This window comes from Monodelphis domestica, chromosome 2, assembly GCF_027887165.1.
Source record: "Monodelphis domestica isolate mMonDom1 chromosome 2, mMonDom1.pri, whole genome shotgun sequence".
Taxonomy (NCBI): Eukaryota; Metazoa; Chordata; class Mammalia; order Didelphimorphia; family Didelphidae; genus Monodelphis; species Monodelphis domestica.
The window spans coordinates 39099693-39114186 of record NC_077228.1 but is presented as its reverse complement, the minus strand read 5'-3'; the positions used below and the strand labels follow the sequence as shown (position 1 = coordinate 39114186).

The 14494-nt window shown below is 39.9% G+C and overlaps 1 long non-coding RNA gene across 1 annotated transcript; it reads right to left on the bottom strand.

The window, feature by feature from the left end:
- Positions 1-217: 217 nt before the first annotated feature.
- Positions 218-13953, bottom strand: LOC107651238 (uncharacterized). Its single transcript, XR_001627561.2, has 4 exons — positions 13766-13953; positions 10393-10463; positions 8259-8452; positions 218-3531 (listed from the first exon to the last, which is right to left on the bottom strand). It is a non-coding gene; the product is annotated as an uncharacterized LOC107651238 (long non-coding RNA).
- Positions 13954-14494: the final 541 nt, after the last annotated feature.

Below are 14494 nucleotides of genomic sequence, written 5' to 3'. Positions count from 1 at the left end.
TTTATTCAAAAGAGAGGAAGAGAAAGGAGAGGAAAAAAGAAATTATTTGTTTCTTTTGGGCTACTAGGCTTGCCAGTATACTTACACTTTTTTATTGCTTTTCTTTTGAATTATTTTGTCTTTTTGCCACAGACAAAATCCACCCTTGCTCGTGACTCTAGGGTTTCCTGACAGGCGAGGAATGATCAGTCAACAAAAGTAATAAACGGAAGACAGCTTAATCATAACAGCCATGAGATTGCTTTGCATCTGACAGCTGCTCCACCATCCCGAAGTCTGGTTTTTATTTTTATACCTATTTTCTTGACATGCAGATACACAAAATCAAAGAGAGATTAATTGGAAAAGTGATACATTAACTTTTAACAAATCACTTGAATAACATTCTATATTTCTGTATTGTGATTAAAGACAGAATAAAGGTTACATACAAGATAAATGATTTCATCACAGGTGGCTTAATTTTCTCATTACCCTGTGAGAAGTTTTGAGCTTACAATCATGGAAAATTACTTATTGGTTTTAATAAAATGGAATAATTAATCAACAATTCTTAAAAGATAATTTGACAATCATATCATTGAGTTGAGGAGTATTGGGAACATAATTCAAATTTAGACTGGTGGCTTCTAGTGAGTTTCTGAGTTACTTGTTTGTATAATCAAGTCATTGAGTCATACTGAAGCTTGATGTACTTGCACTTATCACTTGGGCCTCTGTGATTGATTTGTGTGCTGGCTTCATGAGAATAGGTTTCTGTGAGTGGGGAAATTGTTTGTGCTTGGCCTGTAGCTGCAGTTTTGCTGAGAATTATGTACCTAAGTAAAAGTTAACCCATGATTATCTTTTTGGGATTGGGTTTAACGGTCTGATTTTTGGTGATGTTTTAGAGAATTAGGGTACAGGTGTTTTGTTCTTACATTATTTCTTTTGAGACTAGGGGGAATAATAATCATGTTAATTAATTGGTAAGGGCCATTGATGAAAGAGGTCCTTCAAGAGGGTTAGAGTGGGAAGTCACATCTTGCCAAGGACCACTCTGTGGTCTCCCCAGCTACCACGTGTGACTCTGTCAAGGTGTCATGGACTGATGGCCCCCAGCATCTTTTCACTTTCCCGTTATGAAGCAATGTCCTTGAAATTCACCCAAGGAAAAGTATTTTATTTCCTGATTCTGGTGGATGGTGATAGAATGGAGAGGTTTTCCCTTCAGAGATAGGTAACATTGAAGTCATTCATCAGAAGGTGAGTTCTGGTAAGAGAGGTCCCTGAATCCACTCAGACAAAAGTAAAAGTCTGGGAATTATCATTGTTCCTTAGGTGGATTATGACCATAAAAGCCCAGGTGAAATGAAGCCTTAAGAAATTAGTATTGAAATGGTTGGAGATTTCTACCAGTTTACTTTTGAGGCCCTGGTGCTACAGAGGGGTGCCAGGTGGAAAAGACATTAGATTGTCTCTTCTTGGTCCGAGAAGGCTGAATTGCAAGTGACTCTCACACTGTATGATGGGGCTCTCCATGGAGCCATAGAGAATTCAAGGGGCATCCTGTGATATTTTAATTTTTAAGGGAAAGAAACACAGGGTTACCCAACAGCTGTCTGACAATAGGAAAACTACTGCCTAGAGATAGTTTATAAATTCAGCATTAGATCACTCTACGTTCCTTTGGATAACAGTTTGGAATGTGTGAGAAAATAGTCTGTTCACTTGTGTTTTTTTCCAAGATGGTAAGTTCTTGTCTCTCTGTGAAACTGGGTTTGTGGCAGTTGCTGAGTGAAAAAGCAAGTACTGAGCAAAAATCAGTGTCGGACAGGAAATGGGTTTGGGTGGGGATCGTGCCCAATCAGATTCTAAGGTTTGAGAAGTTTCACTGTGCCCCAGAAGCACGTACATATATTAGAAATTGTGACTAAGAATGAAATAAAATATATTTTCCCTTTTCCTTTTATGTATATTAATTTTTTTCAAATAGCCACTAAATTGTTAGGACATAAATACTTGTTAGGGTATTTAATAAATGGAACTGTTAGGTATAACTTTTGTTGCAGGGATGCTATGGAAATTTATTAAAACACTAAGCATGATCCAAGAACATTTGGGATCCCTAAATTACAAGTTGGGAAAAAATTCTATTCAGACTTGGCATAAAGCATATAGCTATACTCACTTAAAAAGTAGTTAACAGATGGCTCTCTTTGTTTGGAGATTGTAAGGGTAGAGTTTACAAAGTCAGTTTATAGGATGAGGGAACTCTTGGTTGGCCATCTCATGGGCAACAGTGGGCAAGAGGATTCTGGGACCTCTATCTACTACCCACTCAAAAGAAATAAGATTAAAGCTGGAAAGGACCCAAGAGATCATCTAGCTGAGCTTCCTCATTTTACAGTGACAGAAACTGAGGCTGGGGAAGGTTAAGTGATTTATCCAAGGTCACATAGACAATAAGTATTAGAATTGGCATTTGAGCTCAGGTCTTCTGACTATAACTTCAATACCTTTTTCATTGATCACACACAATCTTGATACTTGAGAGCTTAATTGGGGGTTCTGAAATCAGGGACCATTTCACTTGAACTTCTTGGAGTCTAAAGAATCACAGGGATAAATTTGAGTGTGGTTATCTCTGAAGAGGGGTAAAGGACCTTGTTCTCCATAGTTGTCAGAACATATCAAAGTCAAGAGGCCTCCAATTAATGTTCTAAATTGAGTAAATGAACTAATTCAAATGGAAAAAAGAGGCCTCCATTGAAGCCCTATTTTATGTGTGATTGGGGGGAGATTACAGTGTATGTCTGGGCCTCGTAGTTTCTTACTATAAGTAGCTCACATTTATATAGCACTTTAACGTTTCCAAAGAGCTTTACTCATTTAATCCCTGTCACAAATCTGTCAGGTAGGTGCTATTATATCACCCCCATTGCATGGGTGAGGAAACTGAAACCCAGAGAAATTCTGTGTCTTTCTCTATAATGTCTACATGTCTAATGGGAGATTTGAACTCAGATCTCCCTGATTTCAAATTCTGCCCTACCCATAGCATCAAGGAACCATGTTTAAATGAGGCAGTTAGATTCCATGACTCTCCAGCCTTTGTCTAACTCTGAAGTCATGGAAAGGAATGGGGGTTTCCTTTCTCCCAGACTCTTTACCTTAATTCATGAAGTAGAATGAAGCTGCATTTAACTAATACTAGATAGATGAATGTTCTTTATAGCAATTTTTCTGGTAGCATCAGCTTTGGGAGAATTAGAAGCAGGAAACTCAAATACACACACATACATGTAAGGAGGTCTCATTGGGATTTTTTTTGCCACACAGTGGCCCATTTTCTTACATACCATATCAATCACTTTTCCTGCACCAGGTAAAGTAGTCATCATTGTAGTGCCTAAACTATATAGAGCTGTGACTATCCAGGGGGTTTTATTTCTTTCAGCAGATTTAATTTTTTTCTTTTAGGTCGTTTATCTCTTTGGCCATCTGGTCAGCTTCCTTCTGAAATCCTTCCTCCACCATCTTCTTTTGTTCCTAAAAGAGGACAAAAGCATGTCAGCGTTGCACCTTGGTTAGTCTCCATTCCACCAAGAACCAGCCACCTCAATGAATTTCTCCCACAGAAAGAACATGTAGGATTCCAGGCATATACATCTGGAAAATATGGTTGATGCATTGATATTATATTATACCTGGTCAGAGCAGTTAATGAGACAGCTCAAAGGCCAGAAGAATTTCTGGGCCTGAGCCACAGAAGGCTTAGCTCTAGCCTGGTCAAACAGCATTCATTTGAAAGGCTCATGGTCAGAACTCTGGAGGGTCAGTGAAAGTTGGGCTCCACCATGCTTCCTTTGTTCTTGGCATTCTTAACATTCTGGGGCCAATCCAGGCTTCTTTGTCTTTCAAGGGCTAAAGTAATCCAAGCCTGGAAGGTGTCTTCATTAGCATCTCAAACCAATGTGTATCCACTATGTGTTGTTACATATGTATTAAGTACCTCACAGTCATTGCCATAATAAAAGACAAGAATGGCTCTGCCCCTCCCTCTCTCTCTGACTCTGGCTTTCTGCCATCTGGATAGCTCCTTCTCTGGAGCCCCACTATGGTCTCTAAAGACTTTACCCTTTGTTTCTTCCTGCTTGGAAGCTTCTCCCTTGTAACTCTGATATTCATCCTCACACTTGATTTCTATTCCTATCTAGGAATTCTCCATTCCACGCATTCTTGGTTATTCATATCTTCCTTCACTGAATACCCTACAAGGGAAGATATTAAAGGGACAAGTGCCCTTCCTTACAATACAATTAATCTGTGTGTCTCTCGATTTATTAACCCTCTCTCCCGACTTCTTTCTCCTCCTCAAGTTATCACCCACTAGGAAATCTTTAGGCAACAGTTGCTGGTCGATCATTGCAGCACAAGCCCCAAGGAGATGAGTTAAGGGGGGGGGGGGGGCGATTGTCCAGGCAATTAATCCTGAAGGGACATTCCTGAACAGGGAGAAAAGCTGTCTCCAGTTTAGACCTTTCCTGCAATAAGTCAGTGCTTGGTCACTCACTACATTCACAAGAATGTAAGCTTTGGAGCTAATCCTAAATCTACAACAGCTGAACATAAGGCCAATTTGGCTGGAATCATGGACTTAAAAATGGGGAAATGAGGGTTTCAGTGCTCGATTTGGAGTCAGGAAGAGACCAGAGTTTGAATTCTGCCTTTCACTCTTACCAGTTCTGATGGGAGTTCCTTAACCTCTCTGCCTTAGTTTCCTCGTATTTTTAATGGAGATATCACTAGTACCTACCTCCACAGATTGTTGTGAAGATAAAAATGATATGTGTAACCTTAAACTGACATGTAACATGCTAGCTATAATGTTCATCATCATTTTCAGTTACTATTTCAGTGGCGCACATACACATATTTTTTTGAAAAGCATAAAATATTATATAGAGAGTGACTCAGGATGGACTCAAGTGAACTCCAAAGTGGTTTGGGCCTTTGATCAACCCTGGAAGGAGTATAAATGAATAATGGTCTGCTACTAGCCTTGGCTGATTTGGGTCAGATTCCACGAGTTTAGGCAGAGCGTGCTCTCTTCCGTGGGTCTTTGGGTTTGGGTTTCTTGATACTGGTCCTAAGGGAACCAAGTCAGCCATTGGATATGTTCTTGTCTGAGGACCCAGCAGTTTGGGGCTCCGGGAGGACTGTACATTTGACTCCGTCTGGGTTATGTGACATCATTCTGGAAGCCCCAAACTCTAGTGGTCTCTGGAATGAACTTGTACAGTCCATGGTCCTTAGGATTACATATGATTCCATAGTCAGCTTGGACTTTTTTAGGGTCTTGGTTGAGGACAAAGGCTTTGATCTGAATTCAGGGGGTTCATCCAGAAGCTGGTAGGGTGGTGGCAAAGGAAATTCAATTCTCTGGGTATATTATGGTGTTAGAAGTATTAATCACAGGACCTTAATGTGATTTTCAGAAGCTGTTTTTTTTTTTTTAAGTTAGGTAAGCTTCTTGCTGCCACAATTATACACAAAAGGCTAAGAATGTGTCTGGGTACAAAACACAGAACTATTGATCCCTGGCCTTTCATTTGGTCCTACTTATTTCTTGGTTCCCTCTCATTTGTGTGATGCAGCATCATGGAGGGAGAGAGAGAGAGAGACAGAGAGAGAGACAAAGAGAGAGAGAGAGAGAGAGAGAGAGAGAGAGAGAGAGAGAGAGAGAGAGAGAGAGAGAGAGAGAGAGACAAAGAGAGAGAGAGAGAGACAGAGAGACAGAGAGACAGAGAGACAGAGAGACCGAGACAGAGAGAGACAGAGAAAGACAGAGAGATAGAGACAGAGAGGGAGAGGGAGAGGGAGAGAGAGAGGGAGAGAGTTAGAGAGAGAGAGACAAAGAGACAGAGAGAGACAGAGACAGAAAGACAGACACAGAGAAAGAGAGATATAGAGAGATACAGAGAAAGAGAGAGTGAGAGAGCAGAGACAGAGAGATAGAGAGATACAGAGAGCAGAGACAGAGAGAGAATACCTTAGGATCATGAAGACCCAATTAAAAGCCTAGATTGGAAATATTCTGGCTGTGTGACCTAGAACAAGTTATTTAGCCTCCTCCATGCCTCCAGGTATTCTTTAGGACAACCCCTGCAGGATGGTGCTAATGGTACTGGTAGAGGGAGTTTGCTCACTGCAGTTACCTCCAGCAATGGGGTCACAGGGCCTTCTGATGATTGTCTCTTAGGTTTTCAGGGGATAGCAAAGAATTTAGGAGTCAATGCACTGGGGCACCCTGACCTTAACCCTCTGGTTTTCAGAAAGGATTCCTCATAATAGATGCTGTCTATGATACGTTTAGCAATGTAAATTTAGCCAGCATTTTCTTACCTGAAGACCTAAAGGAACCTGACAGAGATAATGGTAGAAATTGCTGCCCAGGAATTAGAATTAAAAAATAGACTCAATTCTGAATACAGAAGTTAGTTGGGCTAGCCTTGGATTCTGGAATCTCATTCTGGAGAGGTTTCAAATTGAGGTTCTGAGAAATACATGGATCTTCCAGGGCAGATAAAACACTGAAGGATATTCCCTAGCCTGATGATTGTATACATTGAAGCATTTGTATTATGGAAAAATGCTGAAGGAGGAAAATGTCTGAGAATTATGCTTTTGCTTTCAACTAATTGTGTCTTCTGACCGACTAGACAAACATATCCATTGGTAGGGGCTTGTGAACTTTGAATTTTATAGGGTGGGGACTTGCAGAAGCAATCAAAATATTAAAATTGGTCCCATGTCATTTTCTTATTGGTCCTAATTAGAAGTGAAAGCTTGTTGCCTGTACTGCTCTGGTCCTGTCATGGTTCTTTGTTTCTGAACTTAGGTCAGCTGGTCTATCATGTAAAGTTTAGAAATCCAGCTCTCCTCCCAACCATTGATCTTTTCTTGCTTCAAGAATTTTTGACTGGCATTGCAGAGTGTGAGATAGAAAGGGTGTTGGGCCTGATATCTGGAGCCACTAAACCATCTTTCACAGATATCTGTTGACTGTCCAAAAGTCTGAGCCACTATCATGCACTAGACTTCAACAATGATCGCTTTTAGTTTCATGGGAGAACAGATCCCCAATGACCAAGCCTCCAACCTATGATGTTGTTCTCTGTGCTTTAGTTCTGTCACCCATAATTTTCTATTCAATCTCATGATGTCGTCTACTCTGCCCTGTGCTTTATTCTTCTTTCCCCCAAACCCCATAAAATGGGAACTGTGTGTCTGCTTGGGGTCTTTCACATGAGTGGAGGCAAGTGTAAAATTGAGATTTGAACTCTGGTCTCCATTCCCCAGGAGTCCTTGCTAGCTCCCAGAATGCCCTCTAATCTCACTGAATTCTTATCTGGGACGAGAGCAAAATTTTATTTAAAGGGTCTTCCCTGTAGGCGGGCTCTCTCTTGGACTTCCGTTTTGGGGCAGATGTGTCTCTTTCCATAATGTAGGTGAGGTCTTATCTAGGCCTCTGGCCTAGGCACGGGTTTTTTCTTATCCTGTATTTTCTTTCATCCTTAATCTTTAATTAAACCTCTAAAAATATAATACTCCTTGCAGAGAGAAACTAATTTCTACCTGCCTCAGTCTCCCCTAAATGTTAATATTTACAGTTGGTCAGAGGTTGAGTAACCCCTTTCCTTTTTCTCCTCTCTCCTTCTCTCTCTCTCCTTTTCCCTACTGCCATTGTGATTAAACCTCCATAAACTCCATTCTGACTTGAGTGTTTCATTTTAGGAATTTCATAAGTAAATTCCTTGGCAGCCATAGTTTTAATATTATAACAATCTTAAAAGGTGAAATTTTAATCTTTGCACAAATCACTGACTCATTTATTGACAGGAAGTTTGCCCTTGCTAATAAATGTTATTTGTTGAGAGATGTGCCTCAGTTTACCTCTTTGTTAGAATTCTACTGTAAAAGTAGACTTGTCTGGGCAATTCATTGTGAGAGCCAGGAGGATGCTCTATAACTGACCTCCCAAATCATACACTCATTGATGCAGATATGCCTGCCCCTGTTTTACAGGTGAGAAAACTTAGGATGGGAAGGGGAAAAGGACCAAATATAGATTTTTCTGGTGAAAAGTTCAGGATTCTTTCCTCTTTGCCAGAGTCACTCACACATAGGCAAATTTCCCTTCTCTGTCCATCTGCCCATCCCTTTCCATTCACAGTTGTTGTTCAAGCATAGACATGAGCCCAAACTCTTTGTACCTTTAGATTAATATTTAGAATCCTTTCGTGATCTCTCATGATCTGTTGCCAATCTTCCCTCATCTTCCTTCTCAATTCCTCAATGTTTTCTTCATGAGACCCCTTCTGAGCTTCCATTAATTCCTGTAATTCTTTCTGTTGCTGTTCCAACAACTTCTGCTTCTTCTCAGCTGCTTCTCCTCTGGTTTGTTCAGCTGCTCAAGTGGTTGATGAAAGAGAAAAGATTAAATCAGGTGAGGCTAGTTTTCATCTCTTGTCAGTCCACAAGCAGTCCTTAACTGCAAAAAGCCCAATAAAAATCCCAAAGTAAAAACAATTTCTGTCCTCAGGGGACTGACATTCCAGTGGAAGAAACACTATCCGCTTTATTCTATAATGCAGGCAATATATAGAGTGACTAGAAGGCAATATAAATGGGGAAGGCCCTAGAAGCTGATGGGAGCAGAAAAGGTCTTTTGAAGAAGGTAGGTTTTGAGGGAACCAAGAGGTATAAGGCACAGGCAGTAGAGGACATCTAGTGGAAAGGCCTGGAGATTGGAGATGACTTGTGTCTGAAGAACTGCAAGTGAGTCTGTTTCTGAAATGTAGAATGCATGGAAGAAAGTCAAGTATAAGAAAACAAGAAAGAAAAAAAGGGGCACTTATGAAGGGCTTTCAATGTTAAATGGAGGAGTTTATATAGGATCCTGGAGGTAATAGGGAGTTATTAGAGTTCATTGAGAATGAGAGTGACAGGTACTTTCCACACACAAGGAGGAAGAAACTGTATTATGTTGCTTGAGGCTTTCAGCTTCCATGTTCATGAATGGGTGTGAGTACTAGACAATATGGGACACTAACTAGGGCAAATCCCTTAGGGTAAATAGCTGATACTAGTCCTTAGTGTTTCCTGAGTGACTTTGCAATTATTTATGTCCATCCCTACTTATTCCAATCCCAACCTCAAATTTCTGATCACGGCTCCAGTATCTATTTCCTGATTCCTGCTTTGTCTTCAGAATTTGTTGACACCAAGAAGTTCTTTGGTTTAATTTGGGAAGGAATTGCCCTTAATTTTTGGCATCATGGCAGAGCTGATAGAGAGTTGGGAGTCAAGAAGACATAGGTTAAATCTGATATAACCTGGTTGTTTGATTCTTGGTAAATTACTTAAGCATCCAACTGCTCACTGTTGTCTCTAAAGCTATAAACTGCAGTACAATTAGTAGTGAAAGTAGGAGATTATTACTCCAAAGAAATTTTAGGTCTCTAATGACAACAGTAACCAAATCTCAAAATAATAATTGGTGGAAGTCCCACCCATCCCATTAGAAAAACCTTAGGTCTCTATTGACAACAACTACAACAAAAATTCAAAATAATAATTGGTGGATGTCACACCCTTCCCAGGAGAGAATAAGGACCCCAAATTCTGACCTCCTGAAAGGAATCCAGTATCAGCCCCTTAGTGATCTCTGTGAACATGACTGCAACTCATTCCATTGTTTTGCCCTCCTGGTAATGGCTTTGGGGTGATACCTTAAGATCCCATACCCAGCAGTGGCCTCAGAGTGGTCCATCAGGCACTGGGGGACAAGAGAACACTTTCTCTGCACCTGTTCACTGGGAAATGATGACAGCTCACTTAGAGTTGTCTCAGAACTCAAACTGACTTGCTCCTGAGCATTACATTTCCCAGATGATATCAATTCAGGAGCATTTGCAGACTTTATAAACTCTGTCTTCTCCCAGAAATAACAAATAGCATGGCTACTAAGATTGCCTAGGTGACAGAAAACCAGGTGCGCCATGTTGGAAATCAATTCTAATGTGATTTCCATTCCACTAGGCTGAGAATTATTAGTTCTATATCTGCAAAAGTCCTCAACAAATCATGTAGTCCCATCTCCTGCCTATACATACATTACATATCATTTCTACTTTTACTGATAAGAGAACTGTGACACAAAAAGGTTCAAAGATTAGGCCAGGATCACACAAGTAGAAGAGAAGGGAACAAAGCTAGAAGCCAGACCTGAGACAAAGTTAGAATTCAGGGAAGATAAGGGACAACATGGAGAAATTCATACTTCTTTTATGAGACTTCAAGCCAAACCGTTCAGGAATGCTCTCACAGATGTACTCTCTCCCTCACCTCTTCCCTTCTTTGATCTCCTCTGTCTCCTCTTCTCTTTAATTTTCTGCTTTTCCAAATATCCTTTGGTTCTTAAGGAAAAAAGGGATAAAGGAAATTGAAATCAAGACTCTTGATGAATCTCAGTCCCAAGTCCAGAATGGTCAGTTAAAATGGATGTGTGGGGTGTGGTGTTTGAAAAAGGAAGCCGCTGTTGAACTATTTCCCAAAAGCGAGGGCTTCCATGGGAGCAGTTTCTAATGCCAACCTCAAAGACAAGAACTTTGTATGTATCAGGATGAACAGAGAGTCCAGGTCCGCACAGGGCAAATTCTTGGTAGATGACCTAGGTCAATGTTCTAGGTCGGTGAAGTGTCCCTGACTTCTGGCAATAAAGAAGGGTTAAAATATCAAAGCCTCTTACCTACTGGCATTTATTTTAATACCTGGTATTCCAGACCAAAGCTATGGGCAGAGACTTCTTCCATGGAGACTGGATAGTGAAGAGAAGAATTGTTGGATAGTACCTTTGGCAACTGGACATTTCAGGAATCTATGCAGGATTGCTCAGAAGAAACTATATACCTGAAGGAATATTATCTTCTGGAGGATGAACTTTCCTTCAGATTTCTGCATCTCTCCTAGGAGGGTGTGGACATGCCCAATAATGCCCTATTGAGATTCAGGGACATCTCTGAAGTCTGCTTAGCTACAAATCCATTTTTGTCTCCCTGAGCAGGAGTGGTTATTTTAGCTTGGGATAATTTGACTGGCTCAAGCTATGTGTATTTGAATTCCCCCTTCAACAGTCATTTAGAATTTTTTTAATCACCTCTAATGTACCAGGCATCCATTAAGTAGATAGGAAGTCTGCTGTGAAGATTTGGAGTCAAGGGGCAGCTGGGTGGCTCAATGGATTGAGAGCTAGGCTTGGAGACAGGAGGTCCTAGAGTCAAATCTGATCTTAGACACTTCTTAGCTGGGTGACCCTGGGCAAGTCACTTAACCCTCATTGCCTCACCATTACTACTACTCTACTTTGGAGCTAATACACTATTGATTCTAAGATGAAAGGTAAGAGCATTTTTTAAAAAGACTTGAACAGTCATAGAAATGGAAGTTCAGTACAACTAAGAAAAGATCTTGTTTAGATCAATAACTTAAACCGTATTGTATAATAAGCTAAAAATGGATATGGGTAAGAAAAAAATTGGAAGTGAACAATAGCAAGTAACTTTCACAGCCACATCTATAAATAAAGAAATTTACCCATAGAAGGGATTCAAAGATCACAAAGGGTGAAATAAAAAATCTGACTTGACTGGGCATAATTCAAAAGTGAAAAATTCAAATTGATTCCATTTTTCTGAAGCTCTGAGGCAGCATTTAGCAAAACCCCAATGGGATGCCTTTCAGATATTGTGTTCTTTTTCTTCAAGTAATTGCTAAAAATTATGGGACTGGGAGGGTGGACCCAAGGTGCCAGAATAAGGCAGGAATATCACCCACATTCTCCCAAAGTCATCTCCAAATCACTACTCAAAAATGCAAAACAAATGATGGCATGACAGAATCAACAAAAGGATGGAGTGAAAGAGATTTCCTGGCCAAGTCAAAGAAGAAGGTTATCAAGAAAGGCCTGTCTCTCTGGGGAAAGAGGACAATATAGTTTAGCTCAGGTGGTGACTAGGCAAATCATCAGCAAGCTATGCCCAGCAATCAAGCAGTGAGGCTCTATAGTGCCAGCAAAGTCCAGCAGCAAGGCCCCTTGGCCTGGCATAAATGGCTTGTGACAGTTCCTTCAGTTTCAGGAACAGAGCCCAACTTTAACATCAAGATAAAAAGCATAAAATAGACTGGAAAAATGAGGGCGGGGAGAACCTGAACATAGAAAGTTACTGTATTGATGATGAATATCAAAACACAAACTCAGAAATGTCCAACAATGTCAAAGGGGCATATACAAAGCCTCATAAAAATTATTTAATTGGTATCAGACTGAAAAAAGAACTCCTGGAAGAACTCAAAAAGCATTTCCAAAATTGGTTAATAAAGGCACAAAAAAAAAAACATGATGAATGAAAAATCAGAATCCTAAAATATGTTGTTTATAAGAAACACATTTGAAGTAAAGATATACATAGAGTAAAAATAAGGCATTAGATTATATTATGCTTCAGATGAAGTAAAAAGAAAAAATAAGAGTAGCAGTCATAATCTTAGATAAAGCAAAAATAAATCTAATTAAAAGAGGTAAAGAAGAGAACTTGTTCAGTCATTTTCAGTCTTATTTTACTCTTTGTGACCCCATTTGGAGTTTTCCTGGCAAGGATACCAAAGAAGATTGCCATTTTCCCCCCTCCAGCTTATTTTACAAATGAAGAATGGAGGCAAATAGTATTCAAATGAATTCCTATTAGTACTAAAAATATATGCACCAAATGCTAGAGCATCCAATTATTTAAAGAAATCAAATGAGTCATTGGAGAAAACTCATGGTTAATTTACTAGTGGGGGACCTCAATTTTCCCCTATCAGAACTAGGTAAATCTTTTATTCCCTTTTTTTTTTGCTAAAAAAATAAGTTTATTTATTTAATTAATTTATTAATTCAGAATATTTTTCCATGGTTACATGATTCATGTTCTTTCCTTCCCCTCCTTCAACCCTAGCAAATAAAATTAATTATTTGAGATACAAAAAATAAAAACCAAGTCTCTAAGCCAAAAAAAATAAAAAATAAGATCATTGAGAGAGGGAGGGATCCAGTCTCACAATAAAGCTGGACTCCACTTAGCAACCAAACACTTCAAATCTTATGAGCGTCCCCCTTATATAGTACAGTTTGAGTTAGAGATACAGCAGTGACACCAGAAATACACTGAGATTGAACTCAAATAATTTGACCACTTTGACCCATGCCTGTTGGAATGGGTCCTCTGACCCAGGACCTTTGTCCTTGTGTGATGAATATAAGATATCTAATCTCATATGATGCATGTAGGTTGTGCATCAATTCTTTATATCCTGTGAATACAGCCCAGTCTCCCTTTTAGGCCTAGATTAGAAAAAAATAGTTTGTATCACAGAAAATCTTAAAACAAATCAACTTCCCAGACACATTCTTTGCAAAGGGTTACCTCTTCCCCTGGCCTCAGGGCCTAGAATGATGCTCCCCCTGGAGTGGACACAGCAAATGTTGTGAAGTAAGTGGTCGACCAGACCCAGATTTAGACTTTGTTGATTCCTGAGGCATTGTGCCTTCTTTAGGGAAAGTGGCTGGTCCACCATTCTCACCCCCTCAACCTCCCAGCAGTGGTTATAAATCAGGGAGCACAAGTGCTTTAGAATTTCTAGAAGCCTGTTAGGAGAAGAAAATTCAGAGTAATCCTACCTGGTCTTCACTTCCCCGATGACTGTGTCTTTGAGTTCAACAGATTTGATGACTCCTTTATTATTTTCTCTTATGATCCCTTATTTCTCTCCCAGTGTGTTCCCTTAAGCTCTGATCACTGAATCTGGAAGGTTTCTACTTTTCAAAAGAAATCTTCATGTTGTGAAAAAAAATGGAATGACGTAAAAGAAATTGAAACTGAAAATTGTATTAAGCGTTTTGTGTGAGTGGCCAAGGGAGGAGACAGAAAGAGGAAATGCCTGATGGTGATGTCAGAGGGCATCGGGTGGGGATCATTCGTGGTGATGTTGGCTTCTGATGATTTCCAACAAGGAGGAGAGGCTCTGGATTATTGTAACAAAGAACTCCCTGGACCATTATTCTTGGTCAAAGATCCAAATTTCAATTGTGTTCAATTAAAGCTGAGGGTTTCACCACCCACAGCCTGTGGCAAAGACCCCCATTAGATGTTCCATAGCATGTTTCATTGGTTTTGGACAGTTAATTAGCATAAGTGACAAGGCAAAATGGACATAGTATGTTAAGAAACTTGCTATAACGTTTGATAACAAGGTTTGGTAACATCTGATAAGTAATGAATTCTTGTATGAGCTTAAAGTAACCGGTCTTGGTTATAATACTTTGGGGTGCCTGCAGTGAGCTAAAATCTTCACAGGATCAAACAATGCCTGGATGTCCCTTGGTTGTTTTCCTATGATCTTATCAGGC